Raw genomic sequence first — 20090 nt, forward strand, 5'->3', positions numbered from 1 at the left:
CATGAAACGTAATATAGCTGCTCTATAGCTACAGATTGATTTAAAAAATATCTATAAAGATATGATTGGTTGATGCGTCAGATTATATTAATATTAATGCATTAATGCAAATAGGTTCAATATACATAAAAGGATGTGTATTATGTCATATGTTCAGCATTTACCTATTTACCTAGTATTTACCTTCATTACTGCATTATAAAACCCGCAATAAAGGTTAAAGAAACATTTAGTCTTTAAACCTTTACATTTGTTGAAATTACAATTATGCTCAGTGTGAAGATGGGCGTCCAACATGACACCCGTACATGGGAGTCAGCATCCACTAGGATAACTAGATCTGCTGGCTCACTGTGAAGCCTGACAAAAACCACACATCACTGATGTGCAAGTTCAACAGAGTATACAACATTTTAAAAATGCAACGACTATCCAATCCAGCAGCCTGTGGGATTTGCATCATCAGAACTGAGGGATCATAAAAGTTTTATTACCCTGTTTGTGAAGCATAGTCCCCTGCCAAACATTTTAAAGGGTGCCAACGGACAAGGTTTCTTTGGTTACCGTTACCCAGACTCCTGCTAAGGGAGAGTAATAATAATAATAATATGCCATTTAGCAGACGCTTTTATCCAAAGCGACTTACAGTCATGTGTGCATACATTCTACATATGGGTGGTCCCGGGAATCGAACCCACTACCCTGGCGTTACAAGCGCCATGCTCTACCAACTGAGCTACAGAAGAATGTATGTGTGGCTCAGCAGTTGTCTTTAGTCCCAGTGGTGTTCGAGTGTTATATTCCCAAGACAAAGGGTAACTTATGAAATGCATCCATAAATAATACATTGATCATCTTTGAGGTAAGTGCCTTTGTAAAAGAACAGGGAAAGCAGTTCAAATCAGTAATAGATTATTTGACCTTTGTCATAATCTCTGTAGCACTATCCAAACAAGATTGGTTTGCACTGTCATATTAATGGTAACACATCTGTCGAAGCGTTTAAATGGCAGCATACTGTATTCTCCACTCATGACAACTGACACTTTCACATTTCCATGCTACGAAACAGTGACATGTCAACAAAGTACTATCAATAGTGGCATCTATTTCAGCGTCAAACATAACGTCTGTGATCTCTGGTTTCATAAGGGAACAGAAATGACCTTGGTCAATACCCGATCTGCTTGACACAGGAGGTTGGTAGCACCTTAATTGGGGAAAACAGACTGGCGGTAGTGACTGGAACGGAATTAGTGGAATGGTATCAAATACATCAAACACATGGTCTCCAAGTGTTTGATGCCATCCCATTTGCTCCGTTTTGGCTATTATTATGAGCCGTTCTCCCCTCAGCAGCCTCCTGTGCTGCTTGAGTATCATATATTTCCACTCAGGACTGACGTAGAGCATGCATAGGAAAGATGAACCTAGCCCTTGTAAAGCTGCAAAAATCTCAGCCACTGTCTCTGCAATGTTCACCGCAGATAATAAATTATAGTCAATTATGACGCAAAGAACACAAAGTTGCAAGATTGAAGACCTAGGACTCTAGGGAAAAATGTAATAACCTTTTTTGCTATAGGAATGGGGTGCTGAGGAATGACACGGCAGGTCAAGAACTCGGAATCCCGGTTGCTATGGCAACCTGGTTTTGGGTGGCGCTGCAGGAAGTGTCGGAATCATTATGCCGCAAGGATTCACAGGGCAATAAATTCTAATTCTTCCCATTACAGCATGAGATGACATCAACCCTCCTCTTTGCAGCTCCATTGAATGCATGTTTGTCTGAACTCAGGTTGAAAGAGAATGCAATAATCCTTTTCATACTTCTTATAACAATGGATTTACGATGAGAACAGGGTATTTTAATATGCTGACACTAAAATGAACTTGGCTTGAGCCAGTTGAAATGGTTCCTTTTGACAATATCATCAGAAAACATGCATATTATAATTTGTTTATGCAACAACTGCGCTACTAGTGCTGTTTAGCCATATCGATATACCCATATTTACTTCCATGTTGGTCAAAAGCAAGCCGAGGTTTGCCATAATAGGCAGGTCATGGGTGTTGTTCTGACATTAGAGCTTTATCAAATGAATGGGGACGTGTGTGCTACATTCTTAGAAAAAAAGGGTTCTTAAAGGGTTCTTCGGCTGTCTTCGTAGGAGAACCCTTTTTGGTTACTGGTAAAAACACTTCTTTGGTCCCCAATAGAACAACTTTGGGTTACATGTAGAAATCTCTGTGGATCTCTGTTATTCATTGAATGCAAAACGGTTCTACTTGGAACCAAAAGGGTTCTACTTGGAACGAACATGTTTCTTCGAAGGGTTCTCCTATCTATGGGGACAGCCGAACAACCCTTTTAAGTTCTAGATAGCACTTTCTTTTTCTGAGTGTAGGTCAAAGTTGCATCTCAGTAGTCTTCAAATCCGAGGCTCCCCTTTTCCCAATATTCCTGGTAGGCATCCTCCATATTGCTTTCCTTGATTTCAGATGTTTTTAGATGCACACTGGGAGTGTGTAGTAATGAATCATCCATTTAATCAAATGCTCATCTGGCCCACCGTTGGCTTTAGGTCAATCTGGTTGCCTCACATTCTGGGCTTGATTTGAGTGGCAGCCCTGTTCAGTTATGTGTGCCTCTGAAGAAGGTTCCACCTCTAGGAACGAAGTGTTATCTTTCTCTGTTTCCTGCCATTGTTCTGCCCCTGCCCCAAATGCCTAAGGCTCTGGGAAAAGGTGGGATGTGGGAGCACAGTTTCCTGTCTGGTTATGGATTGCCTGCCAAACATCATAGAGGCCCTTAAAGAAAAACCACATGAATTTCACGTGAACACATTCAATCCCGTGTGATCACGTGATTTAATGTGAAGTTAATGCGATAACATGTGTCAACATGTGAAGCAACATGTGCCAACATGTGATGCCAACATGTCAAAACATAAAACTACACGTGACCATATGATCTCATGTGAAATAAATGTGACAACATGTGGATGCAAAATTTCAACATATGATAACATGAAACTTCACTTGCAACATGTGAGTACATGAAAACACGATCTCATGTGAAATAAATGACAGCATGGGGATGCAAAATCTCAACATGTGATACCATGACACTACACGTGACAAACTTTGAAAACCCAAGCGCCAAATGTAATTTGAATATTTTACATTGAAAGGCATCATTTATATTAATTCCATTTAAACAGTTCTGGTCCCCTGCAGGATTTGTCTAGCTCCCGGTTTGTTCCAGGAAACTAGACAAAACATTGTCCCCTGGAGGATTTTGTCTAGTTGCGGTAAAAAAAAGACATTAAATCTACAACTAGTTACTCCATGTTAGAGGACAATATGCTGCTGCATACTTGAGACTCAATCTCTCTTGGGATTTGAACTCAGAACCTATAGGTTGCTAGATACCTGACGTTCCTACTGTGCCACCAGGTCTGTGGACATAATAGATATTGGCAATAAAACATTTATTTGCCTAAAATTGCAGTAAAAATCTGTTAAATACTGTATATACAACAACTTGGTATTATTTCTATAAAATGACAGTATGCTGCTGTATTATGATTTAAATTAGTGTAAATAAACTTGTATAATTTTGTACTGTGACCACACTTGGGACTCAACTACACCACCAGATCTGTGAGCGTGAAAGAGATATGGCCACAGACTGCTCTTTGTTAAAAGCTGCCCAGAAGTAAATATGTGTTCAATTATCACCACCAACGTAAAATCAACATAAATCGAGCAGTGCTCAAGGACACTTGACGTAGAGTATTGTCGTGACTTTACTTTCATTCATCTGATGACTGTTATTTATCAAATCAACTATGTATAATTGTTTATTTATTTTTAAAAAAAAAGTTATATATAGGACAAATATATATATATATATATATATATACACACATTTTACAGCTTTTCTGCTGCATATACATTACATACATTTTACTTATACATTTCACATATACATTTTACATACATGGTACTTTTATATAAAGCAGTCATATAACAATAACACATTACCAAACATAAGCTCTTTAATCCCAATTCCGATTAAATGTATCATAACAATTAACTCATTTGGAATTTGGGGCACCACAAGAGTGGTTGTTTAAAGAGTTACCATCTCCCGAACTAAAGTCTAAAGGTCTTTACCTATCACTTCCATAAAACAGTCAACGTATTAATCATAATCTCGTATCATATCATCATTCTGAACAGTCATAACTTCCTGTATCTGCAAAACCCTGAGCCTTACTTATGACTCAGTACTACTCGTGCTTCTAATCAAATCAAATCAAATCAAATTTATTTATATAGCCCTTCGTACATCAGCTGATATCTCAAAGTGCTGTACAGAAACCCAGCCTAAAACCCCAAACAGCAAACAATGCAGCTGCATTGCTTGCTGTTTGGGATTTTAGGCTGGGTTTCTGTACAGCACTTTGAGATATCAGCTGATGTAAGAAGGGCTATATAAATACATTTGATTTGATGTGATACACAAATTGGTTTAATTATTTATTTACTAGCTAACTAAATGATAACACAGGATAAACATACACACTTAATACATTAGGAAAAGGTCCCTAGCGGACTGACACAATCTATGGCAACTTGTTACAAAGGAGATGGATAGGAAGGGAGAGAGAGAGGGGAAAAGAGACACTTATCGTTGATACATTTTAGGAACTACTCTCACAGTAATCATATACTTTTCACATGAACTGCCGCCCGTTTGGAGTAAGAAATCATTAATGCATTTACGTGTGAATGCCTTCGTTCGCCTTTTATCTCTGTCGGAACCAGGTCTTTTTAGGAAGGCTGTTGGGCTTTTCATCTGCAAACTTGTAAGGCTATGATTGTCCAAAGGGTGTTTCTCTGTTATTCTCCTCTCATTCGCTCATGAAACGTCTTTGAAGATAGGCTAGCCAACCGTGTCAATGGTTCCAGTGAGGTGATGAGAGTAGCGTACTACAGTGATTTGACAGAGTAGTAGAATGGTCCAACTTAAATTCACTTTCGAAGAGATTTGACTTATGACAGCCAATCAGCCGTACCAGTGAGTGTCCGGGAGGTGACGTTATTATCTCAACCTCGTGTTGAGATTCAGGGTTCAAACCACTTGGTCTGCAACTCCCTATCTTTCCTGGTCTAAATGTTAATTCCTTTACCAATCCATTTATGCACTCTGGTCGAAAGGGACAGTTCCATCAAGCTGACATGCTCTCTGACCTCACTAGGGGAGTGGCTACTTACTGTGCAAAGTTTATAGGAGACAATTTTCTCTTATGGCTCCTAAAATCACATTCCTATCTTAACAAATTAACATTCTTATCTACTTTCATCAACATTCATATTTCATGCACAACGTAAAGGATGGAGACGTCGTACATGGACTGTATATATTTTCAAGTTACAGTATTTCCTTAATAACACTTTTAATGACATCACAAAATAACAACCCATATGACAGTATTATTCTTTAGCTCGCCTCTGACCATTCCCCATGTTCTCTGTTAGGAATATTTGTCCAGCTTTTGCTTTAGAACGTGTTAGAGTTTCAGCGGGAAAAGTCTCTGGAATCAAAGGAACATTCCTGTGTTAATTTGGAGAGGGATGTTCTCTGGAGCTCCTCTCCTTTAACTTACGACAGGGCGTGATCTGTCAACCCCCGACCAGGTCCCTCCTCTCCCCTCTGTGGGTGAGTCTGGTTACTATCATCCATTGACAAAATGATCTGACCCATTTGGATCCTCACAGGACAGCCATGACAGTATATACAGTACTATTCAAAAGTTTGGACACACCTACTCATTCAAGGGTTTTTATTTATTTGTACTATTTTCTACATTGTAGAATAATAATGAAGACATCAAAACTATGAAATGACACATATGGAAACATGTAGTAACCAAAAAAGTGATAAACAAATCAAAATATATTTTATATTCGAGATTCTTCAAAGTAGCCACCCTCTGACTTAATGACAGCTTTGCACACTCTATGCATTCTTTCAACCAGCTTCACCTGGAATGTTTTTTCAACAGTCTTGAAGGAGTTCCTACATATCCTGAGCACGTGTTCAAAATCAAATTGATTTATATAGCCCTTCTTACATCAGCTGATTTATCAAAGTGCTGTACAGAAACCCAGCCTAAAACCCCAAACAGCAAGCAATGAAGGTGTGGAAGCACGTTGGCTGCTTTTCCTTCACTCTGCGGTCCAACTCATCCCAAACCATGTCAATTGGGTTGAGGTTGGGTGACTGTGGCCAGGTCATCTGATGCAAAACTCCATCACTCTCCTTCTTGGTCAAATAGCCCCTACACAGCCTGGAGGTGTGTTGGGTCATTGTCCTGTTGAAAAACAAATGATAGTCCCACAAAGCGCAAATCAGATGGGATGGTGTATCGCTGCAGAATGCTGTGGTAGCCATGCTCGTTAAGTGTGCCTTGAATTCTAAATAAATCACTGACAGTGTCAACAGCAAAGCACCCTCACACCATCACACCTCTTCCCTCATGCTTCATGGTGGGAACCACACATGCAGTGATCACACGTCCACCTACTCTGCGTCTCACAAAGACACAGCGGTTAGAAGGAAACATCTCCTCCAGTCCAATTTCCATTGGTCGTGTTTCTTGGCCAAAGCAAGTCTCTTCTTCTTATTGGTGTCCTTTAGTAGTGGCTTATTTTGCAGCAATTCGACCATGAAGGCCTGACTCATGCAGTCTTCTCTGAACAGTTGATGTTGAGATGTGTCTGTGTCTGTGTCTTGAACTCTGTGAAGCATTTATTTGAGATGCAATTTCGGAGGCTGGTAAAGGTAAAGACGTTATCCTCTGCAGCAGAGGTAACTCTGGGTCTTCCTTTCCTGTGGTGGTCCTAATGAGAGCCAGTTTCATCATAGCGCTTGATGGTGTTTGCGACTGCACTTCCAAATTCTTAAAATTGTCCACATTGACTGACCATCATGTCTTAAAGTAATGATAGACTGTTGTTTATGTTTGCTTATTTGAACTCTTCTTACCATAATATGGTATTTTACAAAATAAGAGTATCTTCTGTATACAACCCCTACCTTGTCACAAAACAACTGATTGGCTCAAATGCATTGGAAGGAAAGAAATTCCACAAAGTATATTTTAACAAGGCATACCTCAAAAGCCAAGATAACAAACAGTTAACCAACCATTTCCAATCACACCGTACCTTCTCTGCAATGCAATCTGGTTTCCGACCTGGTCATGGATGCACCTCAGTCATGCTCAAGGTCCTAAACGATATCATAACCACAAAATACAATACTGTGTAGCCTTCTTCACCGACTTGGCCAAGGCTTTCGACTCTGTCAATCACCGCATTCTTATCGGCAGACTCAACGGCCTTGGTTTCTCAAATGATTGCCTCGCCTGGTTCACCAACTACTTCTCAGATAGAGTTCAGTGTTTCAAATCGGAGTGCCTGATGTCCGGACCTCTGGCAGTCACTATGGGGGTGCCACAGGGTTCAATTCTAGGGCCTACTCTCTTCTCTGTATACATCAATGATGTCGCTCTTGCTGCTGGTGATTCTCTGATCCACCTCTACGCAGACGACACCATTCTGTATACTTCTGGCCCTTCTTTGGACACTTTGTTAACAACCCTCCAGACGAACTTCAATGCCATACAACACTCCTCCCGTGGCCTCTAATTGCTCTTAAATGCAAGTAAAACTAAATGCATGCTCTTCAACCGATTGCTGCCCACACCCGCCCGTCCAGCATAGCATCACTACTCTGGACGATTCTAACTTAGAATATTTGGACAACTACAAATACCTAGGTGTCTGGTTAGGCTGTAAACTCTCCTTGCAGACTCATATTAAGCATCTCCAAGCCACAATTAAATCTAGAATTGGCTTCCTATTTAGCAGCAAAGCATCCTTCACTCACGCTGCCAAACATACCCTCATAAAAATGACTATCCTCGACTTCGGCGATGTCATTTACAAAATAGCCTCCAACACTCTACTCAGCTAACTGGATGTGGTCTACCACAGTGCCACCAGTTTTGCCACCAAAGCCCCATATACAGTTGAAGTCGGAAGTTTGCATACACTTAGGTTGGATTCATTAAAAAAACGTTTTCCAACCACTCCACACTTTTCTTGTTAAAAAACGATAGTTTTGGCAAGTCGGTTAGGACATCTACTTTGTGCATGATACAAGTAATTTTTCCAACGAGTACTTACAAACAGAATATTTCCCTTATAATTCACTTTATCATAATTCCAGTGGGTCAGAAGTTTACATGCACTAAGTTGACAGTGCCTTTAAACAGCTTGGAAAATTCCCAAAAATTATGTCATGGCTTCAGATGCTTCTGACAGACTAATTGACATAATTTGAGTCAATTGGAGGTGTAGCTGTGTATGTATTTCAAGGCCTACCTTCCAACTCAGTGCTTCTTTGCTTTACATCATGGGAAAATCAAATTAAATCAGCCAAGACCTCAGAAAAATAATTTTAGACCTTCACAAGTCTGGTTCATCCTTGGGAGCCTGAAGGTACCACGTTCATCTGTACAAACAATAGTATGCAATAGTATGAACACAGAGAACACACAAGTATGAATCCGCAGAGTACGACCCTGCCTCACACAGGAAGCGGCGCAGGTCCTAATCCAGGCACTTGTCATCTCCCGTCTGGATTACTGCAACTCGCTGTTGGCTGGGCTCCCTGCCTGTGCCATTAAACCCCTACAACTCATCCAGAATGCCGCAGCCCGTCTGGTGTTCAACCTTCCCAAGTTCTCTCACGTCACCCCGCTCCTCCGCTCTCTCCACTGGCTTCCAGTTGAAGCTCGCATCCGCTACAAGACCATGGTGCTTGCCTACGGAGCTGTGAGGGGAACGGCACCTCAGTACCTCCAGGCTCTGATCAGGCCCTACACCCAAACAAGGGCACTGCGTTCATCCACCTCTGGCCTGCTCGCCTCCCTACCACTGAGGAAGTACAGTTCCCGCTCAGCCCAGTCAAAACTGTTCGCTGCTCTGGCTCCCCAATGGTGGAACACACTCCCTCACGACGCCAGGACAGCGGAGTCAATCACCACCTTCCGGAGACACCTGAAACCCCACCTCTTTAAGGAATACCTAGGATAGGATAAAGTAATCCTTCTCACCCCCCCTTAAAAGATTTAGATGCACTATTGTAAAGTGGCTGTTCCACTGGATGTCATAAGGTGAATGCACCAATTTGTAAGTCGCTCTGGATAAGAGCGTCTGCTAAATGACTTAGATATAAATGTAAACACCATGGAACCACGCAGCCGTCATACCACTCAGGAAGGAGACACGTTCTGTCTCCTAGAGATGATGCATAAAGTTTAAATCAATCCCAGAACAACAGCACAGTAAAACTACCTTGTGAAGATGTTGGAGGAAACAGGTACAAAAGTATCTATATCCACAGTAACACGAGTCCTATATCGACCTATCCTGAAAGGCCGCTCAGCAAGGAAGAAGCAACTGCTCCAAAGCCGCCATAAAAAAAGCGGTGAAATCAAACTGTCCACTTAGGAAGCAACACTGATTGACAATAAATTGCACATGCTGTTGTGCAAATGGAATAGACAACAGGTGGAAATTACAGGCAATTGGCAAGACACCCCCAATAAAGGAGTGGTTCTGCAGGTGGTGACCACAGACCACCTCTCAGTTCCTATGCTTCCTGGCTGATGTTTTGGTCACTTTTGAATGCTGGCGATGCTTTCACTCTCGTGGTAGCATGAGACGGAGTCTACAACCCACACAAGTAGCTCAGGTAGTGCAGCTCATCCAGGATGGCACATCAATGCGAGCTGTGGCAAGAAGGTTTGCTGTGTCTGTCAGCGTAGTGTCCAGAGCATGGAGACGCTACCAGGAGACAGGCCAGTACATCAGGAGACGTGGAGGAGGCCGTAGGAGGGCAACAACCCAGCAGCAGGACCACTACCTCCGCCTTTATGCAAGGAGGAGAAGGAGGAGCACTGCCAGAGCCCTGCAAAATTACCTCCAGCAAGCCACAAATGTGCATGTGTCTGCTCAAACAGTCAGAAACAGACTCCATGAGGGTGGTATGAGGGCCCGACGTCCACAGGTGGGGGGTGTGCTTACAGCCCAACACCGTGCAGGACGCTTGGCATTTGCCAGAGAACACCAAGATTGGCAAATTCGCCACTGGCGCCATGTGCTCTTCACAGATGAAAGCAGGTTCACACTGAGCACATGTGACAGACGTGACAGAGTCTGGAGGCGCCGTGGAGAACGTTACGCTGCCTGCAACATCCTCCAACATGACCGGTTTGGAGGTGGGTCAGCCATGGTGTGGGGTGGCATTTCTTTGGGGGGCCGCACAGCCCTCCATGTGCTCGCCAGAGGTAGCCTGACTGCCATTAGGTACCGAGATGAGATCCTCAGACCCCTTGTGAGACCATGTGCTGGTGCTGTTGGCCCTGGGTTCCTCCTAAATGCAAGACAATGCTAGACTTCATGTGGCTGGAGTGTGTCAGCAGTTCCTGAAAGAGGAAGGCATTGATGCTATGGACTGGCCCGCCCGTTCCCCAGACCTGAATCCAATTGAGCACATCTGGGACATCATGTCTCGCTCCATCCACCAATGCCACGTTGCACCACAGACTGTCCAGGAGTTGGCGGATGCTTTTTTTAAATTATTATTTTACCTTTATTTTACTAGGCAAGTCAGTTAAGAACAAATTCTTATTTTCAATGACGGCCTAGGAACAGAGGGTTAACTGCCTGTTCAGGGGCAGAACGACAGATTTGTGCCTTGTCAGCTCGGGGATTCGAACTTGCAACCTTTCGGTTACTAGTCAAACGCTCTAACCACTAGGCTAAACTGCTGCTAAACTGCCGCTTACGTCCAGGTCTGGGAGGAGATCCCTCAGGAGACCATCCGCCACCTCATCAGGAGCATGCCCAGGCATTGTAGGGAGATCACACAGGCACGTGAAGGCCACACACACTACTGAGCCTCATTTTGACTTGTTTTAAGGACATTACATCAAAGTTGGATCAGCCTGTAGTGTGGTTTTCCACTTTAATTTTGAGTGTGACTCCAAATCCAGACCTCCATGGGTTGATAAATTTGATTTGATTGATAATTTTTGTGTGATTTTGTTGTCAGCACAGTCAACTATGTAAAGAAAAAAGTATTTATTAAGAATATTTCATTCATTCAGATCTAGGATTTGTTATTTTAGTGTTCCCTTTATTTTTTTGAGCAGTGTATATATATATTTTTATGTACATATTCTTATTCGTTCCTTTACACATGTGTGTATAAGGTAGTTGTTGTGAAATTGTTAGGTTAGATTACTCGTTGGATATTACTGCATTGTCGGAACTAGAAGCACAAGCATTGCGCTACACTCGCATTAACATTTGCTAACCATGTGTATGTGACAAATAAAATTGGAGTTGATTTGATTTGTACCAGTACCCCGCTATTGTTATTAACTGCTGCTTTTTAATTATTTGTTATTCTTCTCTTACTTTGATGTATTTTTCTTAAAACTGCATTGTTGTATAAAGGGCTTGTGTGCGGCTGGTCCGTCAAGGAAACCCATTTCATGAAGCTCCCAACGAACAGTCTTGTGGTGACATTGCTTCCATAGGCAGGTTGGAACTCTGTAGTGAGTGTTGCAACCGAGGACAGACGATATTCATGCGTTATGTGCTTCAGCACTTGACGGTCCCGTTCTGTGAGTGTAACAGAATAATTTTAAACCGTCCCCTCGCCCATACCCGGGCGCGAACCAGGGACCTTCTGCACACATCAACAAGCATCGTTACCCATCGCTCCACAAAAGCCACGGCCCTTGCAGAGCACCCCAACTACTACTTCAAGGTCTCAGAGCAAGTGACGTAACCGATTGAAACACTATTTAGCGCGCACCGCTAACTAAGCTAGCCGTTTCACATCCGTTACACTCACCCCCCTTTTGACCTTCCTCCTTTTTTTTCCGCAGCAACCAGTAATCCGGGTCAACAGCATCAATGTAACAGAATAATTTTAAACCGTCCCCTCGCCCATACCCGGGCGCGAACCAGGGACCTTCTGCACACATCAACAACAGTCACCCACGAAGCATGGCCCTTGCAGAGCAAGGGGAACTACTACTTCAAGGTCTCAGAGCAAGTGACCTAACCGATTGAACCGCTATTTAGCGCGCACCGCTAACTAAGCTAGCCGTTTCACATCCGTTACATGAGCTTGTGTGGTCTACCGTTACTTACAGTTGACCGGGGCAGCTAGTACACATTGAACTTCCATCCTCTCAGTCCAGGGACAAAATGTATTTTATGTTTGGATAAGAATAGCCATTATAATCATTGGCCAGTACGAAAATTAACTAAGACCATAAGTCCAAATCCCTATCTCCATTCATGGCTAATTTAGGAATGGGACAATTCTAACCAGCTACCTAGCAACCGGAGGACAACAACACAACAAGATGCAACAATTGAAGTTGTTTCTATCGATTATGTATTTCTCTGTGATAGGAATTAACCCAAATTCAAACTGGCTTCCCTTGACACTTACTTTTGGTGCGCCAGGACCATTCACAGTTGAGCTTACTCAGTTTAGCTCAACTCTGATTGGCTATTATTTTATTACTTTTTTTATCAAGGGAGGCCAAATGCTGGCAGGTTTCCCTTGCATTCAATGCTACAGGTGGCAACAATGTTATACTCTTTATGACCAGACTGCATCAGATGGCCTACACATAATTTTTTACATTTTTTATTTTATTTAATCTTCATTTAACTAAGCAAGTCAGTTAAAACTTGTTATGGCTGCAATCCCACTAACGGGATAATTGTAATCAACAACCGCTAAATAGCATAGCGCTACATTCAATAAATATTAATACAAATATTTATATTCATGAAATGCAATGTAGGAAAACACAGTTTAGGCTTTTGTTAATCCACCTGTCATGTCAGATTTTGAAATTATGCTTTACAGCGAAAGCAATCCAAGCGTTTGTGTAAGTTTATCGATCGCACGACAAAACATTAAGTACACTTAGCATCAGGTAGCTTGGTCACGAAAATCAGAAAAGCAATCAAATTAATCGTTTTCCTTTGATGATCTTCGGATGTTTTCATACCGGATGCTTTCATACCGTCCCTGGGAGGGGTCACCTGAGTGGGTTGAGTCACTGATGTGATCATCCTGTCTGGGTTGGCCGTGGGTTGTGCCGTGGCAGAGATCTTTGTGGGCTATACTCAGCCTGGTCTCAGGTTGGTAAGTTGGTGGTTGAAGATATCCCTCTAGTGGTGTGGGGGCTGTGCTTTGGCAAAGTGGGTGGGGTTATATCCTTCCTGTTTGGCCCTGTCCGGGGGTGTCCTCGGATGGGGCCACAGTGTCTCCTGACCCCTCCTGTCTCAGCCTCCAGTATTTATGCTGCAGTAGTTTATGTGTCGGGGGCTAGGGTCAGTTGGTTATATCTGGAGTACTTCTCCTGTGCTATTTGGTGTCCTGTGTGAATTTAAGTGTGCTCTCTCTAATTCTCTCTTTCTCTCTTTCTTTCTCTCTCTCGGAGGACCTGAGCCCTAGGACCATGCCTCAGGATTACCTGACATGATGACTCCTTGCTGTCCCCAGTCCACCTGGCCGTGCTGCTGCTTCTGCCTTATTATTATTGGACCATGCTGGTCATTTATGAACATTTGAACATCTTGGCCATTTTCTGTTATAATCTCCACCCGGCACAGCCAGAAGAGGACTGGCCACCCCACATAGCCTGGTTCCTCTCTAGGTTTCTTCATAGGTTTTGGCCTTTCTTGGGAGTTTTTCCTAGCCACTGTGCTTCTACACCTGCATTGCTTGCTGTTTGGGGTTTTAGGCTGGGTTTCTGTATAGCACTTTGAGATATCAGCTGATGTACGAAGGGCTATATAAATACATTTGATTTGATTTGATGTTTTCACTCACGAGACTCCCAGTTACACAACAAATGTTCCTTTTGTTCCATAACGATTATTTTTATATCCAAAATACCTTTGTTTGTTTGGCGCGTTCATGTTCAGAAATCCACAGGAAAGAGCGGTCATGACAACGCAGACAAAAATTCCAAATAGTTTCCATAATGTCCACAGAAACATGTCAAACGTTTTTTATAATCAATCCTCAGGTCGTTTTAAAATATATAATCGATAATATATCAACCGCAAATGTCTTTCACAGTAGGAAAGGGAAAAGCAATACCTATCCAAACTCTGTTGCGCGAGCAAAACTCATGTGACCACTTGACGCAATGTTATCGTTCTGGCTAATTTTTCAAAATAACAGCCTGAAACTATGTCTGAAGACTGTTGACACCTTGAGGAAGCGATAGGAAAAGGAATCTGGTTCATATCCCTTTAAATCCAGCAAAGGGAGGCTATGGAACATGGAGTTCTCAAAATAGACTCAAAACAAACACTTCCTGTTTTGATTTTCCTCTGGGTTTCGCCTGCAATATCAGTTCTGTTATATTCACAGACAATATTTTGACAGTTTTGGAAACTTTAGAGTGTTTTCTGTCCAATACTAATAATAATATGCATATATTAGCAACTGAGACTGAGGAGCTGGCCGTTTACAATGGGCACCTTTTCATCCAAGCTACTCAATACTGCCCCTGCAGCCATTAAAAGTTAAGAACAAATGTTTATTTACAATGATGGCCTACCGGGGAACAGTGGGTTAACAGCCGTGTTCAAGGGCAGAACGACATAGTTTTACCTCGTCAGCTCGGAGATTCGATCCATCCAGCAACCTTTCGGTTACTGGTCCAATGCATACATAGACAAACGGGCCCTGTATCGCTTGTTCGGATGCTTTCTCCGGTAAGATATAGTACATTCAGCCTCTTGCGAATTGATGGAAAATTATGAAAACACAGAGAGATGAAAGATAAATTATTTTTCATTCTTTCTTTTTTTCTTGGTTAATCTTTTGGGGAAGCCTGGCTTCTCTTGGCCCTCATGAAAACTGTGTTCATGATTCCAGTCGTTCGCAAAAAGGAAGGCATGATTAGAACTCAGTCAGATCAAGCATATAAGCATTCTGAACTTTGATCAATGCTGGGAACAATATTTAGATGTTGACACTTAATAGATTTTCTTTATTGCGTACAAAATAGATATTTGTATAATTTCATTGTGACCGAGGTCCGAACCTCCTCATATGCAATTACGGCCTTGCTTATAACTTTATCTGAAATGTTCAATTGCATGTTCAATTGCCTAGAGTGACATGCACTAACTAACACATGGATAGCAGAAAACCATGCCCACTGATTCCGTTTTGTGGGATATTATCAGTGAATGCAATGGAAACGTGCTGAGGACTACTACAAGGGTGAGGTAGGGTGAGGACCAACGGAACATTTATGTTAGAGTGCTCAGCTGGACAAACACACTTTGGCTGGGAAGTGTTCTTGAATCCTGTACACCAAGGGTGTGGTGGCTGGGTGAAGAAGAGTGCCTAGTGTCCTCAATGAGTTAGCACTTATAAGGGATGGGCAGGAAGGATAAGGCAAGAGTCCAGCTTTGCTGCCAAGCCTTCCCGAGGTCATGTGCATAACAGAGAGCACCCAGAGGTTGCTGGGATTTGTGCAACATCTGCCCAAGTGTGAGCAGAGAGATTTACAGTATCCTACAGTGCAACAGGGGACTGAGTCGAGGGGTAGGAAAGGTGGATTAATGTTAACTGGAAATAGCCATCCCAGTGGTGTGTGGAGGGAAAGCTGGTGGAAACGTTATGCATGTGGCTACATTTGTCGTTCTTTTCTTAGAACAACAATGGGTTCAGTGGCACTCTCTTTCGTTCCGCTTTGGCTGTCAATATCCATGTTATGACCGCTTTTTTTTCTCTCCATCGCAGCCAGAGTGAACGTGTCTGCCAATGTGTCGAGATTGTCCTCATATGTGACCCAATCTCAGTGAACCTTCCCCCACCACCATCATATGATGTTATCCTCCACCCATGTTTAAATCCCCCAAGACAGGGTGTTGTAGACTAAGACGTGCAAGGATCTTTAAGCTGCTTGCATTCATTTCTTTCTTTTCCCACCAGTCCATCTCTTGCCTTCTTTTCTTCTCTTTACCCCTCTATCTCATTTACATTATCAGGGGTTTGCAAAGGATTGCCTGAAGGCATTTTATCTTGGAAATCATTCAAAGAAAAGAGACAGAGTTGGTCAGAGCAGGGGGAATCTGGAATCAAACTTTGTGACCAGTCTAGTGAGTGTGTAAGGGCTAAGCAGCGAGCCAAGGCTTTGTGCCGTGCAAAATGAAGCCAGACACAGAAAGAGCTTCATTAGTAGGCCAGTGATATTTCTAGAAAATTAAGTTAGAGGAGGAAGACGGCAAATCTTGTCATAGCGGAGATAATAATTGCACAGAGCAGCAGGATCGCGTTTCTCATAATTACAATGTTGTTCGATCTAATGAGACAGTGTACTGAACTAATGCCAGTCCAATATCAATGGCATTAACGAAAGCAAAACCTTGACGAATGTTGATTTAGTTACTTATTAAGGCTGCATTTCCTATATCATAGCCAATTGTTAATGTTTGCAGTAATGTACTGTTGAACCAAAATTCATTTTGATTTTACGGTAACATACTGTACATTTACTTACAGTAACTTGCAGGTAACTGACTGTCAGTAAGTTACCATAAAAACAACAGGATGTTTTTTACATTATGGGAAATAATTGACAAGGTAAAGACTACAATATAACTGATGGTAGTGTAAGAAACCTTGCCTAGGGTTCTAACCCCTCCCCAACCCTTAGTTAACCCTTATTGGAGCAGTGGTTATCAGGTCCGCCTACAAGCTCATGTGACATAACCACAGCTCATTCAATAGGATTTCCATGCAGCTTTTAAAAAACGTAGAAACATATTTAAATTGACCTCAATAATAGCCCCTGAGAAGATGGCTGCTGGTTTTACATGTGCATGTTCTCTGACGGTTCTCTATCTGAATGTTTTCCATGATCTTTGGCTATGTTGTCTGAATGTTCTCTGAATGTTTTCCATGATTTTTGGCTATGAATAACTAACACTTCTCGCAGATGTTATCCTAGTTACAACATTGAGTCGTGTCAGGATATTGTGTAAGTCAGTGGTATTTGTGACCTTTTACTGCATCACTGCTTCTTGATTTGACAGTTCAGACATCGCTGCAAGTGCAGCTGGGAATCACAGTATGATTCACAGTGGTGAAACAACCCAGTCTGGCAAGAGAATGACACATCTTTTGAACATGGTTTAAGCCGCCTGGGGTTCGCCTCAGTCACTTATGATTGAACATAAGAAAAATAATAGATGATGCATGTTACTAATGTCAGTTAGTAAATTATTAAGGATTAATGATTAAGGATTAAGAAAGAGAGTTTTACGTTGTTATAAGTTTGAGGTCAGCAGTGGGGCAAATACGCTGATCATTCAAGAACATTTTCACCAAAGAACTTTTCAACATAATTTGTAGATTTGTGGTCCTGGCAATGTACAACACATCGTCTCTCATTAATCCAACCAAAAATAGCATTTGGCTTCCCCGACAGCTATGATATCATTGTTTTGATGATATAAAAGTACTTTCCATGAGGAAGTGGGATCCCAGCATGGCCAGTGTATTGGAAAATCTCCCAAAGGAAGCAGCTGTCTCCAAAATATGAAGAAAGCCTGTGTCTTGACTGTCCTTTGCCATTAATATTTCCTCACTCTATCACACATGTGGCTTCCTCAGAAACTGTGGAGTTACATTGCAGGTGCATCCACTCACATTGAAAACACTGACATGGATTGGACATTTTCAGGAAAAGCAACAGTTGCCAAATATAACCTTTACACACATGATGAAGTCAAAAGAAGCACACCTGAGGACATTATTTAGTTGTGTCTTTCGCCGAAAAGCAGTTACAATAATGATTTTATCAGAATTCCAAAGACGCAAAATTTTACTTTGGAAAATGTTATCTCCGTTATTTCCCATTGTTGGGCAGACTGGCCTCAGAGGCATACAAAAATACTATATGTATTTCTGAGCAACTCCAAGACATATGATATGTACAAATGGTTTTGTTATTTGAGATATAAACAATAGTAGGGAGGTTGGTCAAGGGGGGGACTGTCTAGCAATCCAAAGATTGTGTGTTTGACGTAATGTAATATGTCGTACTAAATGTAGGGACCTGATTTACTTACCAAATCCTACGAATTCCCCTGAGACCAGCTTGTGTTGGGATGGTAGAATTATAGTTGCTCCAAACATTCTCAAATTAACTGTATTGCAGCTCTGGTGTGTTTAAAAAAAAAAAACTATAGCCGCATCCTCTATGCAAATTATTCTGAATGGGAGTCTTATTTCTAACATTTCAAGAGCGGAGTCTGAATAAAAAGGTCAGAGAGCATGTAGCGCCCGAGGGGTCACTCTTTAGTCAGAGCCTGCAAATGTCTCATATCAGGCTAACCCTGTCCAATGGCAGATGAGCAGCCACCAAAATCTGTTAACTAAAAAGAATACACTGCTTCTAGCAATGCAATGAACTTGAAAATGCAAGGACCCCTAAACATTAAGGACAAACAGACTGAATTCTGCAAGCAAATTTTTTTAAATGCATTTGTTGTTGTCTGTTGTGTCTGTCTACAAACCCCTTAGTGAAAGCAGTATCATGAACTACCAGACGTAGCACCCCACCAACCAAAGAAGAAACAGCGCCATGAGAACAATAGAAATAGAAAGTATGGAAGTGCTTTCCCCTTCCTTTTTTTGTAGTGGAGACAGAGACAGCACCACACTTAAGTGCTTCTGCCTGGGGGGAGGGGATGTTGGGATTCATGCCACCAAGTCTTTTCAGATGACAGACAGTTAGAAAGTGAGGCTATAATGATGAGAGAAGGTAGCCTCATACATTTTCCTGTGTCATGTTCTATTATATCTGAATTGACACGTTTGTTACTTTGCAGAGCAGAGGCAGCCCCTACCCCCCAAAAAAGGTAATAGTAAAATTGTGAGTGTGAAAGAAATTAAGCTGATCTAAGTAAAATGCCATTTTGCCATTGAAGGCATCAGGGGCATACAGAGGAATTTCCAGCTCCCAGCTCATATTGACTACATTTTGTTCACTGTTCACTTTTTAGGTCTGTGAAAATGACAGATAGCTTGACTCAAAATAAAAAAGTATATGATTCTCCACTTACTTTGGCATATTTACAGACACTAACAATACATGTACTTTCTATAGGTTTGACATCTATGCACGCAAAATCTATCCTTGGCCAGGATTTTTTGAAAATCTGGGAATTTAGGCAAAAGTAACCGGAATTCTGCAACCCTACTTACAGGCCTGATGTAGCCTGTAGATCAAGAGCTTTTAGGCCACAGTTTCAGGGTAAAGAAAGGCCTCAAAATGAGGTCTAATGGAATGCATTGACATTAACAACTTAATTATAATACCAGCACTCCCTAGGGAACTTACTTGGGAATGACTACAAGACATAAAATGAACAAATTCAACAACTATGTCTCTGTCACTAACAAATACAGTAATGGGTGGTAACTCTACAACTCACTCGAAAATCAAGACACACTGGGAAATTATATTGGAGGTGTGGCTTAGTGTGGGTGTTGCTAAAGAAAAAGTTCAGGTTGATAAAACGTAAATCTGGACTGGGTCACAGTGACTATCGATTTGAGTGATGACTACAACATCACTTTACGAAACTGATAATATAAGTCCAACAGGTTTCCTCAAAAGTTTTGGGTAATGACAGCACATTGAGGTTTACAGTATAGGAGCACTGTAAACCCCAGGACATTTTTTACTCAAATACTTCTAGTAAGTTTTACTTACTATTATTATTACTTAAAATGTGTATGTGGTACTGACTCAAAACTAAATGAGAAGTCACCCCACCTATTTTTTAAAAATATATATCAAATTAACTGGTTTCCCTGCATGCTCTACTGCAGGTAGATTTCTTTTCAATTGTTTTTAATATCTGTGTTG

The sequence above is a fragment of the Oncorhynchus keta genome, chromosome 7, assembly GCF_023373465.1.
Source record: "Oncorhynchus keta strain PuntledgeMale-10-30-2019 chromosome 7, Oket_V2, whole genome shotgun sequence".
In the NCBI taxonomy this organism is placed as follows: domain Eukaryota; kingdom Metazoa; phylum Chordata; class Actinopteri; order Salmoniformes; family Salmonidae; genus Oncorhynchus; species Oncorhynchus keta.